This window comes from Python bivittatus, unplaced genomic scaffold, assembly GCF_059951505.1.
Source record: "Python bivittatus isolate LINGU-HERP-01145 unplaced genomic scaffold, Pbiv_v1 ctg000840_np1212, whole genome shotgun sequence".
Lineage (NCBI taxonomy): Eukaryota > Metazoa > Chordata > Lepidosauria > Squamata > Pythonidae > Python > Python bivittatus.
The window spans coordinates 32,567,883-32,585,700 of NW_028277113.1; the positions used below are offsets into that span (position 1 = coordinate 32,567,883).

General features: G+C 36.8%; 1 pseudogene; it reads right to left on the minus strand.

The window, feature by feature from the left end:
• The window catches only part of LOC103061425 (nicotinamide phosphoribosyltransferase pseudogene), a 32,376-nt pseudogene extending 14,803 nt beyond the window's left edge, over positions 1 to 17,573 (minus strand).
• Positions 17,574 to 17,818: the final 245 nt, after the last annotated feature.

A 17,818-nucleotide genomic window follows, 5' to 3' on the forward strand; every position in this document is an offset into this window, starting at 1 on the left:
AAAAATCATGACAAAAAACTTAGGTCTTAAGCAACAAAAGGATGGTAACAGGACAAAGTAAAAGTTAGTGCTTACCAGGCCTCAGCATATAGAAATAAAAAGTGAGATAATATTTACTTAATATCCTGATCTTAAATGGTGTGCTGAAAGAGTTATTTGATTCCTCACAGTGATATGGACCTGTACCACAGAGCCATAGATAGACTGAGACCAGTAAGTTCCTTGCTCAAACCATAGTGCTAAGAATTTTTCAAAAGTAGTATTTTCATTTGAGGAATTCCCATTTAAAAAAGGAGAACTTCTTTAAATAAAAAACAGGAAAACTTCTGATTAAAACAAAAAACAAAATACAATAGTAGTTCGTTTCCAGCCTGTTTGTACAAGAGGGAAATAGAAACACTATTGATTTCTGCTAGCATCTTGCTTTAGTTCTTTTCTAAAGCAGGGTCTTTCTTCAGTTTGTTTATTCAGTCCTCTAGACATCTTCCCCTTTGGTTCTAATGGGAAAGTCAACAAATGGCAAGACTGATTGATATTTGCAGGCAAACTAATTCCTTTTGAAGGAGTAAAGCCTGCAAAATTTCAGACTGACGTAAAGATTTTCAAAAGATATACTACCTGCTCTGTGGTTTTGTGGTGCTTTGTATAGCTATGATATTCAGTGTAAAGATCTCCTTACATGGGTGCAAAGTCAACTTGCAAAGAGAGTGAAAAAATGTCTGTAAAATGTCATTTCAATGTCCTTCCTAAAACCACTGTGATTGAGGGCCCTCATGAAATCAGCCCTGGTTGGAAGGTTAAGCTATCTATCTATCACAAAACTGCATCCTTCCTCTTCTTGACATTATATCAATCTGCATGCCAGAAATTAAAGAATATATCAATGTTGTGTTTTTACAACAGTAAAATCACCATCTTTAAATCATCAAAGCAAGTTTGAAACTCCAGGAATGACTTACTTCCCTCTTGACTGCTTCAGGCCAGAGAGGTTCTTTAGAAATGGTCTATGTAACTCTGAAATGGATTTTGCTTTGGTTGTTGTTCAGACAACTGAGGTCTTCCTCCCAAAATGCTCCTACTGCAGACTTTGCTAGTCTGATAGATCCAGCTCAACATCACTATTAACAGTAATTCCATAGCATCTTCTCCTAAGACCAGTTATATAGCAGGATCAAGGGTAACTGAGAGTACAGGAGATAAACAGCTACCTTCTGAAGCATTTCCTTTTACTGAAGAAATCTTTTTCATTGCCTGATGCCAAAGCCCAATGGACAACTGCAGAAATGTTTCTCTCATAGTGATTATGTCCCTGATCATGTGTAGAATGCTTCCATTGTAACAGTTCTTGGGCATTTTCCGAGCTAAGCACTGAGGAAAACTCAGCAACTGCATTCCCAGTGTCTGATTAAACAAAGAGGGAACCTTTGGCTTTCTTGCACCACCTTTAAAAAAAAAGCAGGGAACAAAGGAAGTAATTTGTGCATACCAAGCAAGCAAGAGCAAAACAGAACTCAATACAGTACCAATTTAGCAGCCTGTTCTCATTCTGTAAATGAGAACAGCCTGCAATATGCAGTTTAGTGTAAGCAGAAGGACAATTGCCTATAAAGAACCTGATTTTATTAGTTCGTAAAACTAACAGTTGACTCTGAATATGCAAAACTACCTTGGACAGGACACAATGAATTCATTAGGAAGATCAGCTAGCAAAATACAACATTTACCTCTCAGGGTGACTCCATTAATTCAGTCCGCAAAAATGTCCACAATTATACTTGACTGGGCTGTTGGAAGAGGACTTCTGTCAACATATTCATTCCTGTGAAGCTTCCTGAATTAAATTCTTTCAGAGACATTTCAGCAGAGGGAACAACCTGATGGGACTCTGTAAGATATTTTGGGAAGTTCTACTGCCCATATTTGGATTTTTTTGCCAGTCCAGATTAATGGAAAAGATCAGTACTACTGGCTTTAGTGAGCTTGGCTTAGTTCCCACATTGAATGCAGAGGAATTGGAGACAGGTATACCAAATTGTTCAATCTTGCACATATGTGTGTAAGTATTTTTGTATGTAAATGTGTGTGTGTGTATACTCAGATATATGCACACAGACACACACACACATCTATCCACCTGCATAGGGGTGGTCAGTGACATCAAAATGGTGGCCATAATCAGGCAATTGAAGCCCCACCTCTTTTTACATGTGTGCATGTTAAAAAGTTGTGGCTTTGATTGTTTGGTCCTGCCTATTTTGATGTTGTTGACTGCTCCCATAGATACCACTGTGTGTACACACACACACACACACACACACACACACAGACCATGTCTGTTCTTACATGTACTTACATGTATAGTAAAGCTCTCTAACCTATTTTAGGGTCATAGAAATTTGCCTTATACTAAATCAGATCATTGGTCTGTTATTTATTATTGTCTCCACTATCTGGCAGTAATTCTTCAGGGGGTCCAACAAGTCTTTTCCTGCCTGACCTGAATATTCTCCCAAAGACTTCCATACCAAAATCTGAATCAGCAATTTTCAGTAAGCAACAAGTCAAAACATGGTTTTCCCAAATACCTCCAATTTTCCATCTTATTTTCTTGCCAGTATAAAATCAAAAGACCTCCCATGGCAACATAGAAATAACAGTATAGTAACATGGCATCATCTGTTGTCTCTCTGCAAAATAAGCCAAGTTCAATGGTACAAGAGGTGCGCCTTCACAGGGGTCAAGTGAAATGGCATTTTGCAATGTTACATTGGCAAATTAACCCTTGTGGTGCTTCGTTACCTTTTGTTTTTACTAATGTTATTGCTGTTGTTTTATTATTACTTTTTTGTAATTTAGATGATGGCTGCTCAGGATCTGGGGAACTGAGTTGGATAAAAATGTTAGTAAATAAATAAATGAAATCAGTAGAGAAGTTGTTTACATTTGTGTTACATATATCACTGCCACATCTAATGAACGTTTTCTAAAAAAAGGCGTTCCTGACATCATGACAGATGTTAGTATTATCTTCCTGATATCCACCAGTTGTATGTAATTCCCATAATTTCTAGTCAGTAAGACCAAAGCAATTTGGAATTGTATGGATCTATTTATAGGACATTGAGGTAGGAAGAATTGTAATGGATTAGAGCATGGGTTTCCATGGATGGATGGGTGTCAAAAAAGTCATGGGTGCAGCTGCAACTGTGCAATTGAAGCTCTGTCCCCTTTTTTACATGTGCCACACAACTGCAGGCCTCTTGCCCAAAGATCTCATGTAAAAAGGGTCAGACTTCAATTGTGCAGTTATGGCTTCCATCTTGAGGGGTTTTTTGATCCCCCCACCCACCCATGAATGCCCCTGGATTTATAGCCTCATTGTTTGCTTAGAAACATAGGACAGACTGAATCCTCCTGAAGGTTCTTTTGGATAGTTACTATTCAGCTTGGAAGTACCTGTATAAAAACCAGTTACTGGTAGACTGTGTTTTCATTGACATTAGTTGTATATAACTAGCATCTGCCTAAGGTCTTTATACAATAAGAAGACATGTCCAAATGAATATGAAAACCTACATCAGTCAATAGATTTGTCCCCTATTCAGATACAACTATCATTTTGAACTTTTTAGTTAGACAAAAAGTTCATTGCACAACGGTACTGAGAAATGCTGCCATTTATTATGTTATAAAAAGTACTCCCCCCCCCCCCATGTCTCCCTGAATGAAACATCAGAATATTTGCAGTTTACTTTAGAAGCCTAAAAGCTACCGTTATTGGCTCCAGAGAAAATGAAATAGATTTGTTGCATTGTAGAGACTTTTCCTTGTTGTTTTAACAGAAGGCATTTGGATTTTCTAATGGCAATTATTGAATTTTCTAATGGCAGTTAGCTTCTATCCAACTTGTTCCTGCTGGACAATCCAGCCACTTTCCATTAGCCTACTACTTAGGACATCTAGCCATGTCAGAGTGCCTTTCTGGTATGGTTCTTACAAAGCTGGATTGGTTGATTGCTTCTCTCTCTAATAGGACACATATTTAATACTTAGTACGCACATTATCAGCCTTTATCTATTTAATAATTTAAATATCACAGCCATGTAGGAGATCCTTAGGAAAAAGCAGTTCATGCAAGAATGTACATTGTACATAGAATACAAAGTTTAGTTTCTTTGGGAAGAAATGAAATGGGAAACCTGCCTGGTTTATATGATGTAAGGATCTAATTTTTAATGCCTGATCTTTCATTATTTTCTCAGTGACTGAAGGATAATTAATACTAGCTTGTTATGCAGCTTTTCTTGGGCTATTCTTCCAAGCATTCAAGCAACCCCTTGCATAGCTGTTTACACTTGAATGTACAATACACTTTAACCCATCCCAGAATGCCTTAACTTTTTACCTCCTGGGCCCATCTGCCATTGTCTGATTAGAAGATCATGCACAGGAAGTCTTTTTGTATAGCTATAGTCACTGGGCATCTGGAGAGGAAATGAAGTCAGTCAACTCTGGTTGCTTTGGGTTTGTTTCTTTTTTTGTTTCCCCCATAAAGTGATTGTTACACTTTTTCTGTTTTTTTAGTGATATCAACTATAGGGAAATAGTTACAATTCTGGCAACCGGGCAGTAATGTCCCTGTCCTTTGCCTTCCGAGAAAAACAGATGTTTTCAATTGCAACAGGCATGTTATTGATGTGCTGCACATCCGGCTAGCACCCTACACTGTCTTTCAAAGGACATCTAGTTAATTAAGGGGTTACCTTTACAAGGAGAGAGCATAATTGAAGCTTCTCCAGAGGCATTTTATCTTTAAGTGGTAGTTATACCAAGAAAATAACACCTTTTTTGTGGCTGCTGATATTTGGGGTGTCTGCCTAACCTAGACTAAGCAAATATTTATTTGTAGAAGCAAACCTCTTATGAAACAAATCACCAGGAGTGCATAACAAATACACCGAAAGCTTCCAGGGCAACAGAGTTTTAGGGGAGCAATAAGAAGTAAATATTAGGAAAACTACATGGCATTAAATCTTACTGGTGGAAGAAAGCTACCAGTAAGTGTTAAAGGATTGCTGAGTTATAGTATCATATATCACTTGCAAACCATTCTGGTGCACAGAATGCTGTCCTCTTCCAAGTTAGGCTACTGTTTGACTAGTGTTCATCTAGTCTATTATTGCTGATGTTGTACCTTCAAGATTTCAGATAGAATTTGACTCTGTCAAGGGTCTTGGATCTCAGAGATTGAATCTGGGATGTCTTGTATGGAAAGTATGTAACCCTTTTAAACATAGTGGTAGTGAAGTGATTAGAACTGTGTAAAAAATGTACTAGATATAAGGCTGAATGTAAAGTTCATTCTATTATAAACATACAGCATTATCCATATGGCCTGAACTATGTTATTGGCCTGGAAAGTGTGTAAGAAACTTTAGTTTAAAATCAATTTTGTAAATGTATACAATGTGGGCATGGGAGGCGATCTAGGTGTGGCATCTGCCACCCCACTGATTGCCAGGGTTGATTTGGCTGATCTCTTTGGCTAGATGGGTGTCCCCTTCCTCCCTCACCACTTCATGTGTGTCCTTCTTGAAGCTGTGCGCACTCAGGGAAAGAGGATGGCCATCACAGATAGAAGGAGTATTCTGATCTTTGGTCAGTCAAGAGTATACAATACAACGTGGGAGTTGTAAAGATATATTATAGAGAACATAATATTGGCATACCATTTAGTCATATCGGCAAAATTAAACTCATTTTGATGAGACAAATGAGATAGACTGGATGGATGGACAGAATAGAATGACTCTATTCCACAATCTTTTCATATCCTAGAAAACATTTAGTATATCAATCAACCATTAGGAACAGAGGGAACAAGAATACAAGGCCTAGATTGAATCGCTACTCTTTCCATTTAATTATTGTTGAAGGCAACCATACTGGTCTTCACAATCCATTTGTAACATACCTCTTTTAAAGGGAATACATTTGATTTCATTTAAGCTTATCTATGAATACAGTATGTATATTTAGGATTCTGATCATTAAAGTTTACAATGATTCTCTCAATTCTTCTTTCTTACAATACCTAAGAGAATAGTACTGGATGATTCTAGAAGACATAGACCAAAACTAGCAGTACTTTGGTTAATAATTTTTCTACTTCCTAAGTTCAAGTAATTTTCTTTTTACTCTCCTTAGATTTTAGGTGGTGGATAAATAGTTAATGCTTATTGTTTTCCTGTATTAGATCATAGACAAATAGAAGAAAAAGTTTACTGAAGCCAAAGTGCTTTGTGCCAAACCCTACTATTATCTTTAATTAACTCATGCATGGCTTCTCTTTGCAGCTGTGAGCAGGGCTCTAGTTTTTTCACATCACACTACTAATCTGATTTGTTTTCCCTGTATCCTGCAGATGCATTTAAAGAGAAAAAATAGTAGGAACAGACCTAGTGGCATCATAATTCTGTGACCTGGAGCAGGTTTTGTTCAGGAATGGTCCACTTCAATATTCTATTGCGTGATCAATTCACATGATCAATTCAGTTTGAAATATGAAAGATTTAATTTCACATTCTTCAAAAATCCTGGATGTATGAGAACATGCTCACATATTGATGTGAACAACTTATGTAATTCAAAAATAGTACTGTGTTCTTTCTGTATCCAATCGATCAAACTGATGTCTGAACTCTTTATAATAGAATAAAGCACTCACAGAATTAACTACCAAGGGAGAAGGGTATGGGACAAATGATGAAACAAACTGTGATGTCATACTAGAAACTGCATGATACATGTACTTGTACTGTATATGACATCAGGATGCAAGTATGAATGGCTGGGGTTTGTGTCAAGGAATTATGAGTCACATATCTGTGTAATTTCAATTTCTACCACATACCTATGGACTAATACAATGGTCTTCTGCTTTCATTTCTTTAGAGCTTAGATTAATTAGATTAATTTAGTTTACGTTATAGCAAAAATAAACATGGTTCTAGCTTTACTAACCTGGCAGCCATTACAAATAAAGCTAGAGAACATTGCTAAAAACATACAGCAACCTATTACAATTATATAATTCTTCCTGCTATGATTGTTTCATCCTCAATTTTAGGCTGATTTCAGAAGTAATCCAAGTCTCTCAACACTTGGAATTCATCGTTTAACTTCAATACTTCACCTTGTGTAAGTGCAAATCAGGTTGCAAATAATGTACTGTAATTTCCACTGCTTAGTTACATTTTATCACCATTTCAGACTGCCTTTCCTATGTAAGACTTATTTTCACAGGTTCGATATCATGATATGAAAATTATTTGAAAGATACAACATTATCGAAGGACCCTGCTCACAAAGCTAGGGGAAATTCGTTTCTCTACTTCATATGATTATGGGTACAGGATCTCTTTCAGACACCCTTGGCCCCAAATAGCCAGACTTAGGTGTGAGAAAAATTACTGCTAAAGATAGCATTAGCAAAATCAAAGGAAACTGCTATAAAAATTATTCCTAGGGGTTACCCAGGAGGTTGCCATGTAAACTTACTACTCTATTAATACAATCCGGAGAACATGCAGGAATCAGCCCGGTATTGTGTACAACAGTTATACTTTTTCTATAGCAGGCAGCATGAAGGGAAACAACAGAACAATGGAAAACAGCTACAGGATTTTCCACAGAAAATTCACTCACGGCTATTTGGTTCATAGGACTCTCACCGACAATAAAGACATAATGGAACAATCAAAACTGGACACTATTTGGAACTATGATTCCCTTTCTTGTGTGATTTAATAAAAAACATATCCCCACCTCATTCAGCACCATTGCTTTCGAAGAGATTTAGTGCATAGATGAGAACATTACTGGAGAGGCAGGGCACACAGAACAATTGGTTATTTATGCTATCCCCTTTCCACCCTCATTTCAGGGTTTGATTTTTGTTTTTGTTTTATAATTGTTATGTTCTCGGAAGTCTTCGTCATACATTTCTATCAGTCTTAACTGTATTTAAAGCTAATAGAAATAGGTTATAAATTGCATTAAAGTCTAAGCTACCTAATTAGATTATAATTATACATAATTATGAATTAGTAAAAATGAAAAAAATCAGAATCAATATTTGGGCCTTTTTTTTGCCCACCAGTGAATTTTAGCTGCTTATTTTGGCTGTCTTTCCCTTTTTGTATCTGTGCAATATTCATGTACAGGTAGTCCTTGGATTCTGACTACTCGTTCAGCGACCCTTCAAAGTTATGATGGCGCTGAACAAGTGGTACTTAAAACTGGTCCTTGAAGTTCAGGCCATCACAGCACCCCTGCGGTCACGTGATCACAATTCAGGTGCTTGGCAATCAAGTCCCACAGTCACATGATCGCCATTTGCAACCTTTCCTGCCACTCTTCCCACAAGCAAAGTCAATGGGGAAGCCAGCAGGGAAGGTCACAAGTTGCTCCTGTAAGTTGCTCCCACTCCTGCTGTTTTTCCTCCCAAGGAGTCTGGGGATCTTGTACTCGGTAGCACATGCTTGCCCGCAGCACTCCCCCATCTGCACTCCATAGTGCCCACCTGCCTGGCTGCACTTATACTGGGCCATAACACTCACCCCCCACCCACCCGCATGTCTCCTTTTTGTCCTCTGTCCAGCAGGCATAGCTTTGCAATCAACTATTGTCCAGCAGTTTGAGTGTCTTGGGTTGTTTTTTGGGAGGAACTGTTTTCACAACAGTAGTTGTTGAAACTTTTGAGTATTGTGACTTGGTAAATTGTCTGCTTCTTTCCTTCCTCTTCTGTCGACAGACTCAACAGCCTAGATTTACATAATTAATTTCCTGATTCCAGTATTTGGCTTCTATCTAGCCACTTCAAATCTATGATCACTGTAGTCTGTAGATCACATGACTTGTCATCCCTCTCTATGGTGAAATTTGGAAAGCACGTCAACGTTGATTCTAAATTATTGCCAGCATATGTTCTTGAAAGTAAAGGTTTGTTGAAAAATATTGCAATTGAAAAACTAGTCTTTCTGATGCTGGAAAAAGTAATTTCATGTAGGCCTAAGCACTTTTTTTTTGGAAGTTTTTTGCTGTAAGGTGTCATGGACACAAGAAAGTTAAATAGTGTGTCCTCCTTTTCCTCCCATTTGTCCTCCTTTCTGGTTATCTGTGTCCTCCTTTGCCTGTTCAGGTTTCTGGTAACCCTACCTTAGAGGTTCCCATGGCTGACAGGTTGCCCTTTGCACCTTGGTGCCCATCAGCCAACCCACCAGCAATTGTGTTTCATATGTTTTTTTTTCTCCTTTTCACAACAAAAACAAATGTGATACAGGGGCAGGGCAGGGTGTGTGGTACTAATCTGGCAATGGATGGTGTTGAATAAACAGCGCACAATTGCAAGACTGGATCTGAGGATTTGCAGAGGGTTTGTGGCATGGAAATATGCCAGTGTAAAAGTGTAATGAGGTCCATTTTGCTTCCTTGAATAAGTTTGTGGGTGTTTACATATTTATTTATTTATTTATTTTTGGAAGGTTCAAAATCGTACGGTAGTTGTTGTTTTTCCTCACTGTTTTCCTTCAGTCCTGTATCTGCAGCTGTAATACAACCATTTCCTCTTTTAATACCCAGGCCTTGGAGAATGTATGACTCTCACAATTGATTCAAAAATATATTCAGCAACTGTAACAAGTAGTCCGTCGCCCAAGCCATTTTGAAATTATGTATTTCACATGAGTTGTTTTCACTTCAGTTACCAGAGATAAAAGGGTTTTGGACATTCTGTGGATTTTCCTCTTTTTGTTCTTTGTCTCACCAAGCATTTTAAGTTTTGCTGTTTACTTTTTTTATTAAATATGCCATGTGATTATATAACTGAACCTATTAAAATGTTTTTCTCTTGTCTGTTTTCGCAATAGAGGGTTTGGCATCTTGTTAATCTTGTATATTTCTAAAATCATGTATATACAATGTATTTGACTATCCTGATTATTTTCATATGGTTGCATTGGGATTCTGCTTCGTTTTTTGTTCAGATATTTTTGCAATTATGACTGTACTAAAGCACAGGCAGGGTAATTTGGCTGAATTTTTATTCTGGTACTATTATTAGGGACTTTGTCTCATATTTTGTTCAAGTTTAAGATAGTCCAAAACCTCATTTCTAAATGTTTAATTCTAGTTACACTGTGATATTTTAAAGCAGTAGATTTTGTTGACATTTTAATATATTATCTTTGTCATTTTCTAGAAAATCCCTTACTGCTGTTTATCCTTCTCTGTTTTTGAAATGCAGGTGGAAGGTAATTGTGTCCTAGATATCATATTCTCAATTTTCACAGGGCCATTTCTGCCTACAAACGTGGGAGTGATATTCACTCACTTTGGGGACAGGTGAACTTAAAGAAATTTTATCTTACCTATGAAACAAAAACGAAGATCTTGTGGCACTGGCAAAGTTATCATGGCACATTTCTTGGACCTCATCCCTCACATTTGATGCATAGGAAGGTCTATTGTTGTGTTTATTTCAATTCCCTGAAGAGTGGGATGTGTCAGGGTCAGTATTGTCTGTATTTTACTTTCTTTTGATTGAAAGCACATTGGAGATCTATGATGGTTTTATAGTATGTGTACTGCAATTTTGCAACCTAGGTAGTGAACATAGACAGGCTGCATTCATTACAGGCAGAGCATCCAAGATTACAGTTCCAATTTCTCAGAGGATTGCCTTTAGGTTCTCCACTGTGACAGGCAAAGGGATTAGGTTTTCCAGTCTATGAAATGGGACGATGTTTTAGATAGATCTTTAATGTTATGTAGTAGGGCATTTCCTATAAATGACAAGTTTGTCTTGAAAGATGACATTGCTGTAGTTCGTCAGTCTAATTGCTTGGACCAGTAGCTAAGTGGTCCACCATTTTTGAGTAATTTTATATTGGCTCTTTTGCTCCCAAAATGGATAGACATATAGCTATTTAAAGAAAGCATTTGGCGTATAGATTTATGGAAGGCCTGCCACACTGAGCTAGTAGTAGATGCAGTGTTGTCATAGCTATATTTTATTTATTATTAGAGTTTATATATTATTTTGAAGTTTTAAATTTTATGTTGCCCTCTGGAGACCCTTTTCTGAGCCATCGGATTACTCAGAATGTTTTTTTTTATAAAAACATAAAAAATAAGGCCACAGTCAGAGATGTTCTTGCTTCCAGCAGGAACAATAAATTGTGTGCCTCCAGCACTTGGATGTGTTTCAAGGCCATTTCTTCATGAATGGTTACTATGTAAAACAAGAACTGTGGTCCCTTTCAACATTTATGTATTTATTATTAAAAAGCAGCAATACAGCCAACCTTGAACAACAGTGAGAATTCTGGGGTTCTTTTGCATGTTGGGTGTTCTGGAAAAGACTATTCAGTAAAATCTTTGGTATTATTTAGTACAATTTGAGATCACAGCCCCAACTGTGGTTTTCATGTTTGCATGAATTCCCTTCATGCCAGGCAAATACCAGCTTCAAGAAAGGGATAGATTTGCATTGGTACAAAGGAAAGAGTTAACCCTGGCATCTGTGTACCATGGTCCAGTTCTGATTATTCCCGTCCCAGCATTATTCTTTTAACAATTAAAAGTATATCTCCTATTATATACTTTAGATTGCAGTGACAATAGGCTAGTTGCACATCTGAAGTGTAAGGCTGTTCTCATCCTGGTCTTGGAGTCTCAAGAACATGGTGAATGTGGGAAACTGTGTTCTCAGTGGCATCTGCTGCTCAAAGTTACTCTTTCAGGCTGCTTTGTAGGAGGATCTGGTTGGCGTCCAAATGATAATGGAGGAATTCCAAACGATTGGCCTTGGAGAGAATTCTAGAAATGGAGAAGCCCAACAGAAAATTGCTGTCCCACTGATGCTTGGGACAGTTGGAAGGGGACACACCAGGCTATGGGTTCAGTGCAGAAGAAGGTTGATCTATGAATATTTTTCCTTCAATTATAGTGGCACAGGCCATGTAGGTCTTTAGAGGTAAGTGCCAGAACCTTCAGATTTGATTGTGGAAATAGATTCATTTTCAGTGGACTTTTTAAAATTCCTTAAGCAGCTGCCTTCCATACTAATCATTTCTGGGTCATCTTTAGGACAGACTTGACTATAATGCATGTTAACACATTATACAATGAATGTAAAAACTAGAGAAACAAGTAAGCCATATTCTTGGAAATGACTCCTTCCCAACTGAGTATGTATTATTTAAAAATGGGACTAGTCTCATAAGTTAACGTTATTTGCAGAATCAAGGTCTTCAATTCTGTGGTTTCTCTTTCGGTGCAAAGGTAATGTTAATTGATTGCTTCCTATAATCTTTCTGGTTGATAGATCCAATCTTAATATCCTTGATAGGCCTGGTAAATCTGATTCTGAGTCAGAGTAGATAGATTTGTGATTGAAACTATTATAGGCTCTAAACTTTAGGCAATTGTGGGGGTGGGAGGAAATGTAATGAACTCATTACATTTTATCTCTTACATTCTCTGCAAGTAGATTGCAGTTCCTGCACCTGTTTGATTGGAAAGGATGAAACGTTATTTATTTCCTTTTTTAAAAAACATCTGTTTATGCTTCTGAAGTGTCTCAGCTAAAACTTTTGGCCAATATTTCTAAAATACCATTAATTTTAAGACAGTTTGGGCATCTAAACTAGAATTTCTTTTCTTAAAATATAATAGTAATAATAATTTAATAGCAAAAAAATGTACAGAAAGGTGTCACAGAGGGCACAATCAAACTTTTGATGAAGTATTTATATTGCTATCTTATATTTCTTTTCAGAGATCAGAATCCACTAAGTCTAAAGGAACAGCCACAGAGTAGTCAAAGGACAGACCAAGATTCAGAAGAGAAGTGTAATAGCAACTCCTAGGAGTATTTATAGATAACCATTTCCTGCAACTTGGTACTTTTCTATCCTTCATCCTTTTGAGCTTGTGATTTTGGAGGTTGTACTTGATAATCTGGATTAAATTCTTCCCCAGAGCCAGTTCTTCCCAAGCCACTAGTTTGGTGGTTTCCAGAGCTACCTCAGCATATCATCTTTGTCTAAAAAGATCCACCCAAAGGGTTATAACAGAATTCCAGTATAATTTAATTTCAACAATGGAATTAGGACTGGAACATAAGAATTCTTTATCAGTTCATCAATGTCCCCATTATGCACTCAACTACTGTGATAGATTTATATGCTGGAAGGAATCTCTGTTCTAAACCATGTGAATAAGTTGTTGAATGACTGGATTGCCTCCTTCCAAGAAGTTCATTACTTGTGCCAACTATATAGTTTAGCTTAGCCCTTGTCTCCCAAACATCTTAGACATATTTTATTTTCATTATAGCTAAATTCTTATTGGGATATTTTGAAATTACATTAAAAAATCTTAATACGTATTACTCATGTTTAAATTTTGAGGGATGATTCCAATACAATCTTATGTGTGCCCCGTATTAGAATAATGGCTTCTCCAGACAGAAGCTATGATATAGATTACAACTTCTGGAGAAACTCATTCCACAAATTGATTTAGTACTGATATCAAGACTCTGAAGAAAGTAAGAAAAATTGCAAAGGAAAGTCATGCGTCACTTTGTGGATAATGCAAGTTAACTACATGGAGTATTTTTCAGCACTCTCATCCATGTCCCTTTTTCATTTTTTTCTAAGAGCAATAGTACTTGAAAGGTATCAGGTGATGGTTTGAAAGTTGAGAGATATGCCTTAAGTTTACATACATTTCTTAAAGCTTGAACTTGCCAGTGCTTCACCTTACAGTGTAGAGCAATGTTTTTCAAACTTGGCAACTTAAGATAAGTGGATTTCAACTCCCAGAATTCTCCACTCATCTTAACGTTGCCAAGTTTGAAAAACACTGGTTTAGAGGGTTCAAACGTGCTAAGCAGTTTATATGGACAAATGGTATTAGATTCCAAAGGGAAACACAAATATATTTCAGATACTTGCTTCAATACTTCCCTGAATTTCTGATTTTGGTTAGAAACTAAACCAAGAATGCAAAAACTATACAGGATTAGATGACATAATAATAATTATTAATAATAATAATTATAACATGAATGTTATTTTCAATGCTCCTTATGTGGAGCTTAGCAAATGCAAACAAGATAGTAAAACAAGTTGTATATAGCATGGAAACTTGGTTAACTATGGAGTATTTGCCACCTTTCAACATTATATTTTGGTACCCTTAGGTACTATTAGAAAGTTACAACTCATGGAAGTTGAATAAGGGATGAACTTTTTCTTTTTGCTCCCATGGAAAGTACTACAAAAAGCATCCTTTTGAAATTCATGCAGACCTCCTACAGCTCAAATAGCCCTCAACTATTACAACTTCCATTCAGGTCAATAGAAAAACCTCAGCAGCTTTATTTCTTGGTCTGGTTAGTATAGTTCAGCATGTGTTTGGAAGTAACCATGTGATGAAGGCTGCAGCTCTAAAGGCATTCTAGTGACAAAGTCTGATGCTTTAAGCAGGATCAGGACAATAAACACTAAGCTGCAATCTTGTTAGGTTAATGTTTCAAAGAGAGTTAAAATTGGGCTTCTATTTCTACACAGGAAACAAGGGAATGCAATTCAGTGCGTATAGTGGTTAGGTAGGCTAAACTACATAGCACCAGATGATGAAAATAGACATTGATTATAACATATTCATTAGTATACAATTTACTTTAATTATAGTGTAATAGCCAGTGTATTTATATGTCTGTTTATAGAATTATCATTGCCCTTTAAATAGCCTGAGTATTGGTTACAACAACATAGCAATAACATATTTAAAAATACAATGCTGAAGCAACAGCAAAATAAGAGAGGCAAATCCAAAGTTTAATGTTCAGCAAAAGCAATTAGAGGGGTTTCAAATGCCCCAAAGGGCACAAGAAAACAAGATTCTGTACAGTATCTACAAAACTTTCTCATATTACTGATAATAATAATACTGATAATAAAATCAGTAGAAGCTATGCAAGTAGTAATAATAGTATTCTGGTCATGATATCTGTCTAAATATTTTGTTATTAAAATTCAAATGTGTTATTTGTCCTGCTTTTCAATCTTTTTCATTAATCTGAACAAATGTGCTTTTTTCTAGTTTAGGTTCTGCTTGCATGTTCAGGGATTCATTTAGATATGTCATTAAAATTATTTAGAACATCATGAACGGTGTATCTTAGGGATCAGGAACATTGCTGAATTTTAATTACCAATAGCCTAAGACAGCTTGGGCAATGATGAGGAGTGGCTGAAAGTTATAATTCAACAACCATGTAAAGGCCGCAGGTTCTCTGCACCGGATCTCCACCTTATCTTGCTTCCTGTTTCTGATTAGTCTTCCACATACAAGTGATTCCCAGGAATTAAAATATTCCATTTGGCTTGATCTGTTTTAGAACTGAATCCTCCATAAACTAATTAGTCTTTTAGCACTATACCTCTTTTTTAGCAGTCAGATATTAAATATATTTAGGATAGAGGAAATCAATAACTGATTATCTTCTAGCTATCTAGCTTTCTAAAGATAAATTCTCCTTCAAATTAAGTTGAGGTCTGGGAGACCATGTACATGTTCACATTTTCTTGGCAACAATAAATAAGTTTTCCACAATCTTTTTTCCAGATTTTTTTGCCCACACAATTTATTTAAAATAATGATATTTCCAGGCAGTCTCCACCAAAGTAGTAACCAGGCCTGGATTTGCTTAATCTTTTGGCGAGATCAGCCAAGGTCAACTAGGTGTCTCCACCTACCTAAATGACATAGATCCATAGTAATTGCAAACACTCTAGCAATGTTTGCACTATACACAAAGCATAATTTACTTAAACATGGTTTACTGAACAATTAAACTGGGTTCACCAAGCACTCTATGACACATGCTAGCTAAGCATATTTTAGCCTAGCAGACTATATGAAGCCAACCTTTCTATGAATTTGAATGTCCCTCTACATCTGCTAATGTCTGTACTGATAAACTACATTGCATTATGAATTTACACAGTTCTGCAGTTTAAATGATAATTTGGATTTGGCCAGGCTCTGAAATTTCTTACCTGGTTAATTAATAGAAGCCAAAATTTAAAGATGCACGGTCTTTGTTAAATTAGAAAGAAAGAACAATATATTTGAGGAGTGTAATTAAGTAAGTAAAATTTAGTTTAATTATCACTTATACTCTATTCTGCTTGAAGTCTCAGCTCCGTTGCTATAGTCTTGATTATTCCACTGGCCTCTAGATTTCCACTTTTAAAAAATATAAAGTATGCTTTACCAGTGAACATATAGCTTATGTGACTAGTGAGAACAAATGCAGTCATAGGTACAAACACGGCCAGGCATGAGTCCAGATGGCTCTTGTTCATTAACTTAGCAAAGTAATAGGCCTACAGATGAGGATTTCTGAGAAACTAATAAGCTGCTTTCCAGAAGAAAAACAGGATCAGAGTCAAAGGTTGTCATGAGTGTAAAGAGATAATCAGCTTCTAGTGGAGGGTGGAAGTTGAGCTGATCATGGTTGCCTGATGTTTGGGCAAAGGGACAAAGTGATACTGGAAGCAGTCAACAAGGTATCTAAAATCGAACAGTCTGACTTAAAAGCTGATTACATCAAGTCGTGGCAAATGGATGCCAAGATAAGCCGGATTTCCCTTACTTGTTCATACTAACGTGCTGGGGGAGAAAAATAAAGCATCACTGTAAATAAAGGCCTTGCACTGTTTTCTTGATTTCTGCCAGACATAACAAAAGTCAAAGCAGCGAATTGTGATTAGGCTGAACAAAATTTCTCTGTCTTTCTGCAGAGAACTAGAAAAAGAATGCTTTAAAGGGCACTTTGTGTGGTAGTATAGAAACAGGAAAACTGCATAGGGATCCAGAAGGAAGAAAACTGACAAAACATGCATTGTGATGCAAACTCCTCCCCTTGCATACTTGCATGCAACACTGCAGGGCAAGTATGAAAGGACAGGGCTTACCTCTTGACATCACAACACACATTATATCATTTTGTGATCAGAAATGGATGCCTATGTGCACAGTCTGGTACATTTTCAAGTTGATGAATGCTGCTTTTAGGACATTTTGCTACGTAGGCAAGGATCTAGTTTATACAACACTCTAAACTGTAATGTGAATTGTTCAGTTATGGATTAAAATGGTGTGAATTCAGCCTTATGGTTTATAAACTGCACTTTATGGCTTACCATGATGTGGGATTCTGAACAATTGTTTATACAATAAATCAAGATTATGCAAATTCAGTCCATATGCTACATATGTTCTCCACCTACCACTACTACTCCTTCCTTATACCATCTCCTACTCCAGATCCGCCAAGTATCTGAAGATCATTCTTCTTGATTTTGAGGCGTGCCTCATTTTGCTTGGCCCTATATGATATTTTTAGCTGGTGAATCCAGTCTTCAAAATCTCTTGCCTGGGGCATCTGCAAAGCCACACGGCTTTTTCTGTGGACAGTCATGAGGTTCATGGTTGTAGCATGACTTCCTCTAGGAAGTGAAGTATTGTTCAACTTGACAGAATGGTACAGCTGAATAATCAAGCAGGACCTTCCTTTCTTGAATTTCACCTAACAAAGGAATAACATCACTTGTAGGCATCTTAGAGATTATCTTATATGGAGCCTGAAACAGAATCTACTGAACTTTATGAATCTGTGAACTTGGAATACTATATATCAGCTATACATTTTACCAGTTTATACTGTATGCTCTG